Source organism: Silene latifolia, chromosome 1 (genome assembly GCF_048544455.1).
Source record: "Silene latifolia isolate original U9 population chromosome 1, ASM4854445v1, whole genome shotgun sequence".
Taxonomy (NCBI): Eukaryota; Viridiplantae; Streptophyta; class Magnoliopsida; order Caryophyllales; family Caryophyllaceae; genus Silene; species Silene latifolia.
Window position 1 is genome coordinate 67,973,230 of NC_133526.1, and position 8,737 is coordinate 67,981,966.

An 8,737-nucleotide genomic window follows, 5' to 3' on the forward strand; every position below is an offset into this window, starting at 1 on the left:
GAGTGTTTTATAAAAGTTTTGGTTCAATTTTCACTAGATTAATATTATACTAGTATCTATAATATTAATTAGATTAAGTGTTAAGCCTTGGGTATAAAGCTTGGGGAGAGATCTTCTACTTAGATCTTGTTCATCCATTGGAATAGCTCAAGAACAAGAGAGAAAGGTGATCTCTCTTGTGCCCAATATAGCCGAAATATTGAATGTAAGGACATTATTTCTCTTCTTTTATATTATTGTTTGCATGCATAAAATCCGTTTTAATTTTATGACAAATTTTTTAGACATATATGAGTATGTTAAAATGTATATGAATCTACATTTCCTTCAATCGGTATCATGAGCCACGGTTGTTTGCATGCAAATTGGTTAAAAGTTTTTCCGAGTTATATGAATAACAAAATAAAACTTGTAAAATTTGTGTTATTATGATATATCACGAAATAATTACATGCATGTTAATATTTCTGGTCCTAAAGTGTTTTAGGATATTTTGGTTAATTTTTCGGATTTTTATTGTTCATATTTAATAATAATGACATTTAAATGTGATTTTATGAGTAAAAATGTCATTTTTGGTCGAAAATTAGCTATACTTCGAATTTTCACTTGGTTTTTGGATATGTTGTCACATATATTATTTTGAGATAACCTGTAAATTTTCATAATTTTTGCACTTGTTATGCTCGAAAAATGATTTTTTCATTATTAAATTCGGATTTAAGAGAAAAATAGGTTAATATGAGTTAAATTTCGAATCTGGTCATAGAAAATTTATATGTTGTCACATGCAATTTTACAAGATGTGTGTAAAATAATTGGCTATAAAGAAGTCTTTTAGCATGATTTATGAATTTTTGAAGAAAAATGACATAAATAGTGACATTATTAGTGAAAAATTAATAAAACATAATCTATGACTTAGGAAAAACGTCTAATGTTGCATTTTATTATATTTTTCAGATCTAAAATGAAAAGTTAATGAAAATAATTTTTCTATGTTTTTATGATTATTTTATTAAATATCGATAAACCGCAACATTGTTTTTCCGGAAAATTTTCGAAATTTTTAACCTAAGATTTTGAACATTATGAGTGTCATGGAATTTTTCCAGAATGTTCATGAATTTAAATTTCAAATTTTGAATTTATTTGGAATTTTTTGGATTTATTTGAAGTCTAATAGCTTATTTTTGTAATTTTGATCCTTTTATGAACAATTTTGTAAATAAAGGTTAATTATGGTCAAATTATTAGTGAAGACTATATTTTGAGTCCTAAGAGGTTAGGGTAATTAACTTATGCATAAATATGAGTTTATGCATTTTTTGTGATTATAAAATGTTGAAATCACGCAAATCCGTAAAAACCGAGTAATATATGATATTGGCTAATTAAAAGGCGATTTAGCATAAAAATTGAGCATGTTCATACATATTATAATGCTGCATTTTTCTTTATGATTGTCATAATTTTAATTTATGTAATTTTGAATTATGTAATTTTACTTAGTATGGCCTTAGATTTTAATTGGTATTTCCCGAAATGTATGGGAATATCGATTCGGTTGTAATTTTTATTGTGATCTCGTATCACCGTTTTGTAATTTAATAGATTTATTTTATTTTAGTTACAAATGTATAATAGGAAATTATGTAATTTATTATGTAATTTTATTCATTCCGGAGTTCCTAAAGACGGATTTCTTCAAGAATGGCGATACATAAAGACGGTGTTACCTCGAGATGCGTGCCACAACCGAAGTTCAAGGGACCAATGGAGTTGGTTTCCGAATTTGTAATAGTTAAAGAGTTTTACTATTTTAGGAAGGGCCATACTAGGATTTATTTATTCTTTCATGCTTGCATTTTATTTTATGTCACATGCATCGCTAAATCGCCATAACTAAACATGCATCTTCTTTTATCGAGTTCATCGACCGTGTCAATTAGAATTATCGTAGTTCACCGCTTTAGTTCACTTAAAACGTGATAGATAATAAATTGACATGACCTCTCGCTAAAACAATTAATTGAGATATAGCCTTACCAAATAGTAGAAACCATGAAAACCTATTTCGCGAGGGAGTGCGCTCGGCCCTACCGGGGTACAAACCTTGTTACGTAGGGGAAGTGGGTGATGAATGTTAATCCACCGAATTCATGTTGATAAGGGATGAATCGGCCCTACCGTGCCCAAGTTGATGTGGATTTGGATCATGGACACATTTATTCGAAATTTGGATTGAACTCAACAAAAGTTTCTGATAAGGGATGTATCGGCCCTACCGTGCCCTTGTCGGATGTGTTTTGGGCTATAGATAATTATTAGAGTAATTTTATCGACCAAGAGTTCTAAAAGTAGAATCGATTAAAGAGTTAATCCACCGAGTTATATTGATAAGGGATGAATCGGCCCTACCGTGCCCAAGTTAATATGAATTTGGATCTTGGAATCATTTATCATAGTTGGGTAGAGGTCACTATGTAAATGCTATACTTGTTTTACAAGTATTATTAAAACGATAAATGTTATGTTTTCCACTATTCCGTTATCATATTGTTCTATTTCTTTACCACAATTCATATACGATATCATTTCGTTTTTGATTCAAATCTCCATTAAAATATCGTAACTAAAGACAAATATGAGTTTGCTTCTAAAACCTCAAATGAACCATTGCTAAGGATCTCTTGTAAAGAGTATAGATTAAAGTTATTCATTATCAAACAGGTTTTTGGTTCTTGACTAATATATCTACTTGCAATGGATTGTTTTTCCATGTACTTAAATGCATTAAGTACATCGAAGCGATAAAATTATTTTGGTAATTAGTTTTGTCAAGAATTCGTAATTGACCAAAATAACGCAACCACTTCAATGAAAGTTTTTAAGACTAAAACGAACAAATGAAGAGTAATCTTCATGAATTCAATTTTGCTTCTCAAAGCAAAGACTCATTGAAATGAGTGGGAGCATTCTCTTAAACCGTTAAGATGAGAACGAGGTTCAAGAAGTAAAGATAATAATGGAATTGATACAAGGTAATGTTAAAGGTAAAGTTGTTGAGAATGACGATACTAAACCTATCAATCCCAACCGATAAAGTTTCCATTGTCTTAAATGTTGGACACGAGAAAGGAAGCTACCCCAAATTATTGAAGAATCAGCAAGTTAGTTGTGGGACATCTAATGGGACCTTCTTCTTTAAAAATGTTTATTTGATTAAACATAAAATTTTGCTAATACTACTTCGTCAATATTAGAAACCAGTGGAGGTTTTCATCATTGTGTTGGATACATGGGATGAATAGAATATGACGACTAGCAACAATGAAGTTGAGAGATAGAGTCATTGTGTACTAAATCTAGTTTTGGGTTTGGAGTTATGCTTAATTGTGACTATTAAGTACATAAACTCTAAATTAGAATGCAAACTTGTTACGATACAAAAGAGGTTTCACTTTTGTGATCCTTTACACCACGATTTGATATATGGCTAGCCCATTATCAAGGTGATAACATTCTAAACCAAACTAGAACGATATATCATGAAGATGATGCAAGACTCAAATTGGTAACCCAAGATTAAACCTTAAAATTTTGGAATGATGAACGCAAAGAGTTATCGAGTACTCTTGAAACCATTAGATCGTTAATGGTATATGCGTATCTTGTATTCAAAGCAAGATGTCTCGTGCCTTTTGGTTGAAAAGGAGATCGAGGTTGTAAATCATTGATCCAAAATAGGTTGATCATTTTCTTTTACCAACGATTTAAGTTGACACTAGTGTGTTCACTTAATAAGGTAAATAGAGAAATCTTTGAAGAAGTTCAAATGTTCAAGGAATCACGATTTAGTCGTGATGGGATTATCAAAGTGAAGACTTTGATGTAAGCCAAAGGAAATGTGATATAGTATCACAAGTTAATCTCTCTTATCACGCATTACGGAATAATGTGTGGTTGGATAAGAAATCAAACACTATTCGATATGGTTTGGACTTCAATCAAGTTACTTTGAGTTACTTGATCCTTTTGGGGATTTTGTCATTTTTGTCTAAATTATTTTTCCACTAAATCGAATCATATGAGATATGAAATGGTAAAAGTACCATGTTTGTAAGTTTTCACAAGAAACAAATGCTCATTTTTCCTTTTCCATAATCACGAGTACACCGGGTTTGTGGCTCGTGAAGTCGTCTTTTCCAAATACAAGTTTATTTCTAGAAGACAGAGTGGGAGAAAATTATACAAGAGCCACAAAGAATGTTATGTCGCAAGAAACTGGTCTTTCTTGGCTACATGAGACGTTTTGTGTAAGGCATTGTTTCTTCAGAACCTAGGAGCTTAAATTCGTCACTTGTTAAAAATGATGAATTCATGTACTTTTAAGAAAGTAAAAAGCTTATAACTTACAAAGAAATTGTTTGATTCAAGTTGATTACTTCAGGAAAGTAATGAACATATGACTTACATAAGAGTGTTCAAGTCACAACTCAATACAAGGCTTAGAGCCATGAAAATCCGAAATCAAAGGGCTTGATTAGTGACAAAGGGTTTTGCACTAATAAAGAGATATTTCAAAGCTTGGTTGATGGCAAAGTGTTTTGCGCTAGTTGAAATGCTTAAGTCTATATGGATCTTCTTAGGGATTATGTTTCATTATGAGGTTATGAAATACATAGCGAGTGAATCTAAAACCCACTTCTTCAATAGAAGGAATGTATTCAATACATGTCATGAGTTTTGTAGATTCTTGCAATCCTAAGATAATGAGCAACTTAAGAGATGGTCTTAAGTATGACATCAATGAGTTGGAATCAACATTTTGATCATGTGATAAAACATTTCTCGATAAGTCGAGAAGTTGTGTTTATACATGAAGTTTAGTGGGAGTTACGGAAATTTTAATTAGTCCGATATGTGGATGACATATTGATCATCGAGAATGATTTAAGACTTTTGGAGTAATATAATACATCTTTAATATCTAGATTTATGCAGATAAATCCACATGATATTAGCGTCAGTAAGAAGTCTTATGTTGATAAGATTCATGACTAGTTCAATTAAATTGAACATATTTGATTGATTTCATTTGCTTCCGCTGCCGAATCAATTAAAAAGAAATGATGTATAACACTTCATATGCTTTGAGTATGATGAATTGTTTTCAAAATCGAATTTAAGTAATCTTTACCTAGTATATAAAGATTACCCTTAAGTGCTTGCAGAAGCATTAAGGAAGTAAAGCAAAGTGTTTATGATGCAATTTTGTGTAAGGGTGTTACACAAGTGACAATTGACAATTGAGGTTGCGCATGGTTTCCGACAAAACCATAATCAAAACACATTAGGATGGTTAAGATACCATTGTGGTTATGATGGTTAAGATACCATTGTGGTTATGATAATTAAGAAGTAGATTTTCTAGAATCGTTCTAGGCAATAAAGAACAATGAGAGATATTTATAACGGAAATTGAGTACACTTGCAATCATGGGATGTGCAAGAAGGAAGAGTCCCGCACACCGTGAAAACAAAGTGGGAGCTATTCTTAGGCTAGAGGGCCTATGTCTTGATTGGATCTCGACACGTACTCCGAAAGTTTTGTGATGCAAATGTATACATTACAAAGGAAAACGAGTATGTAGTAAGGTTGAGTAAGGTACAAGAAATTGATAAAACCTACTAACCAAAGCCTTCTCAAAGGCTAAACATGATGAGTCATGTCATTTCAATTGAATTGAAATGAACAACTACGTACAAGATCAAATTAGATTATAGAACATGAAATAGTAATCGGGCATTGACTATTCATGTGTGATAATCGCATTTGTCGTTCGAGTTTTATTTTTAAAACTCTTTTATTATACTTTGTTACATCCAAACGGGTTGTAGAGACAACGTTGAACCCCGTTAAAGTGAACACGGATTAGCATTGTATTCGCCCATAGTCACTTGTATGAGGTGACGTCTCGAAGTGACTAGAGTGTGATGCGATTGATGGCAAGTTCAAGTGCCATACGGTCATGTGAGATGACTAGTCGATCACATAGGCAGGATGTTAGGAACACCTTGTCGGGCCTTATGACCGCTTATAGAGTTCTGCAAATTTATATAGCCTGGTCGTGGCGAGAGTTGCTATAGTATTCTAATGAGTCGATTTTTTTGACTAAAGACTATTCACCTAAGATGGCACAGTTTGATTAACTTTGATTTGTGTTACTACGACCTTCGTAAATGGGGTCAAATGGGCATATTTTGGGTTATGATGGCTGTGGCTAGTCGAAGGGAATAAGTGCGATAGGAATTGTCCACCCCCTTGTCAGGGTTAAAACAATATCTCAGGGCCACTCGAGGAGTAATGAACTGGAAATGCGTGGCCACGCTCGGAAGGTATCTATGATAGATAAATCCGGTCAATCAGTTATTCTCCAGATCGAGGAAACCACTCTCGATATGATCACTTGCAAGTACGACCTGAAAGACACCTTGCATTGAGTGGGAGATAGTAATAGGACAAGAGAATTGGTGACGCACACTTGTCGAGGACAAGTGGGAGATTGTTGGGAAATGTGTCCTCAACAATAGTGCGATCATATGATTTAAATATCATTGTTAAATCTCATTTTAAAGAATACAATTGGGAAGTAATATTGTTCTTGTCAAACCGGTCAACATATATCGGTAATGATTGGTGACTAGAGTTTGACATTACTTGTCGTGTGACGGTGGTGATCAGTTGACCCCCTAGGTCATACCTAAAGGGCGATACTCTTAATTGATTATTTAATTAATCGTATAATGTTACGAGTTGATTAAATTACTTGAAAATTGACGGACGATTTTGGAAGTAAAATTTACGTATCATATTGAAATGTGATTAAATAAGATACGGTCTGAGTAATTGAATTGTATCATTACTCGGATGAAATAAATTGTTTAATGTAACAATTAAATTGAATGAATTATTATAAATACAATCTGTTGTGATTTATAAATGGTAAAATATTTTGGCACAAGTAATTATGAAATTACTAAGTCGATTTTTGTATGTGACGTATTTTTTATTAATACGTTGATTTTTAATATGTTAAAAATACATAACAAATTTATGTCACATATGACATGTGACATATTGACAATTGACAAAAATAATATGGAATCCATATTATTAAGTGGGCCGAAAATTAGAGGGTTATTGAGCCAATTATATATTGATTGTAATTAGTGGAAGGCATGATGATTGCACTAGTCACTAGCCATGCAAGCCTATGGTTCATTGTGAAGAACAAATTTACCATGCATTGGCTCCCCAATAGCACTCCTCTTACACGTTTTTTTGGGAAGAAAAACTATCATTGTTTTTCTTATAATTTTACCTAATAATATACTAAGTGTAGTATTATTATTCATTCTAATTCCATCATCCAATACATAGAGTTCTAGTGAGAAGAAAAATCCTCTCTTCCTCTCTCACAAAACCGAAACATATGAGTGTTTTATAAAAGTTTTGGTTCAATTTTCACTAGATTAATATTATACTAGTATCTATAATATTAATTAGATTAAGTGTTAAGCCTTGGGTATAAAGCTTGGGGAGAGATCTTCTACTTAGATCTTGTTCATCCATTGGAATAGCTCAAGAACAAGAGAGAAAGGTGATCTCTCTTGTGCCCAATATAGCCGAAATATTGAATGTAAGGACATTATTTCTCTTCTTTTATATTATTGTTTGCATGCATAAAATCCGTTTTAATTTTATGACAAATTTTTTAGACATATATGAGTATGTTAAAATGTATATGAATCTACATTTCCTTCATATCATAGCTCTCTTGTTGGTTAAGCTTGAACTCTCCTAACATACTTTGTTTTCATGATATCTAAGTTCTTTCCATTTCGTACTATTTCTAAACATTTCAAGCTACCACTTTTGATCCATTGTTAAAAGTTTATGTTACTTTTACAAAACCCTCCCTATTTTTAAAGGTTTGAAAATGAGAATTTGATTTAGTTATCCTTTTGTTATATGAGTATAACTTCTTTTTATGGATTTTTTATTGCTAAACCCGAGTTACTTTTAATTTTGCTCAATTTCTAACGAACTTTGATCTACTTATGATTTCTTTTTCAGAGTTTAATATTCTATTTTCAGGAATTTGCCTCCCTTTTGAATTTAGAAATGAAACCTTTATTTCCATTTTGACCTTTGCAAAAGAAAATTTGAGTGAATTGCCTTTTCTTTTGATTTTGACGTTGATAGGATGTTAGAACTCGTTATTTGAAACGTTTAATAACTTGTTCTATGCTTGTCGGCGAATGATTTTCATTTTAAACTTGTCCTTGACTTGGAAAGTTAGCGTTCTTGTGTGCACGACAAGAGCAATTTCGTTCCATGAATGAGACTTATACTTTTGAAAACTCTTCATTAATGTTTTTGAAAGTATTTTAATTTTCGATTTATACAAATGATCTGCTTTTGACCATGTCTTTGATTTGGAATGTGATGTTCTTGAATGCGCAACGAGAGCACTTCTCTTCCTTTGATGAGAATCGTTACATTTTAAAATTTTATTTGAAACTTTTGAAAGGATTTTGATTCTTGCGATAAGTAACCTTTTAATGTTTTGGTTACCGATTTCAAAACTCCGGTTTTATTTTTTTATATGACTTTTCACTTCTATTTTCAAGTTTCGAGGACGAAACTTTTTAAAAGGTGGGATGATTG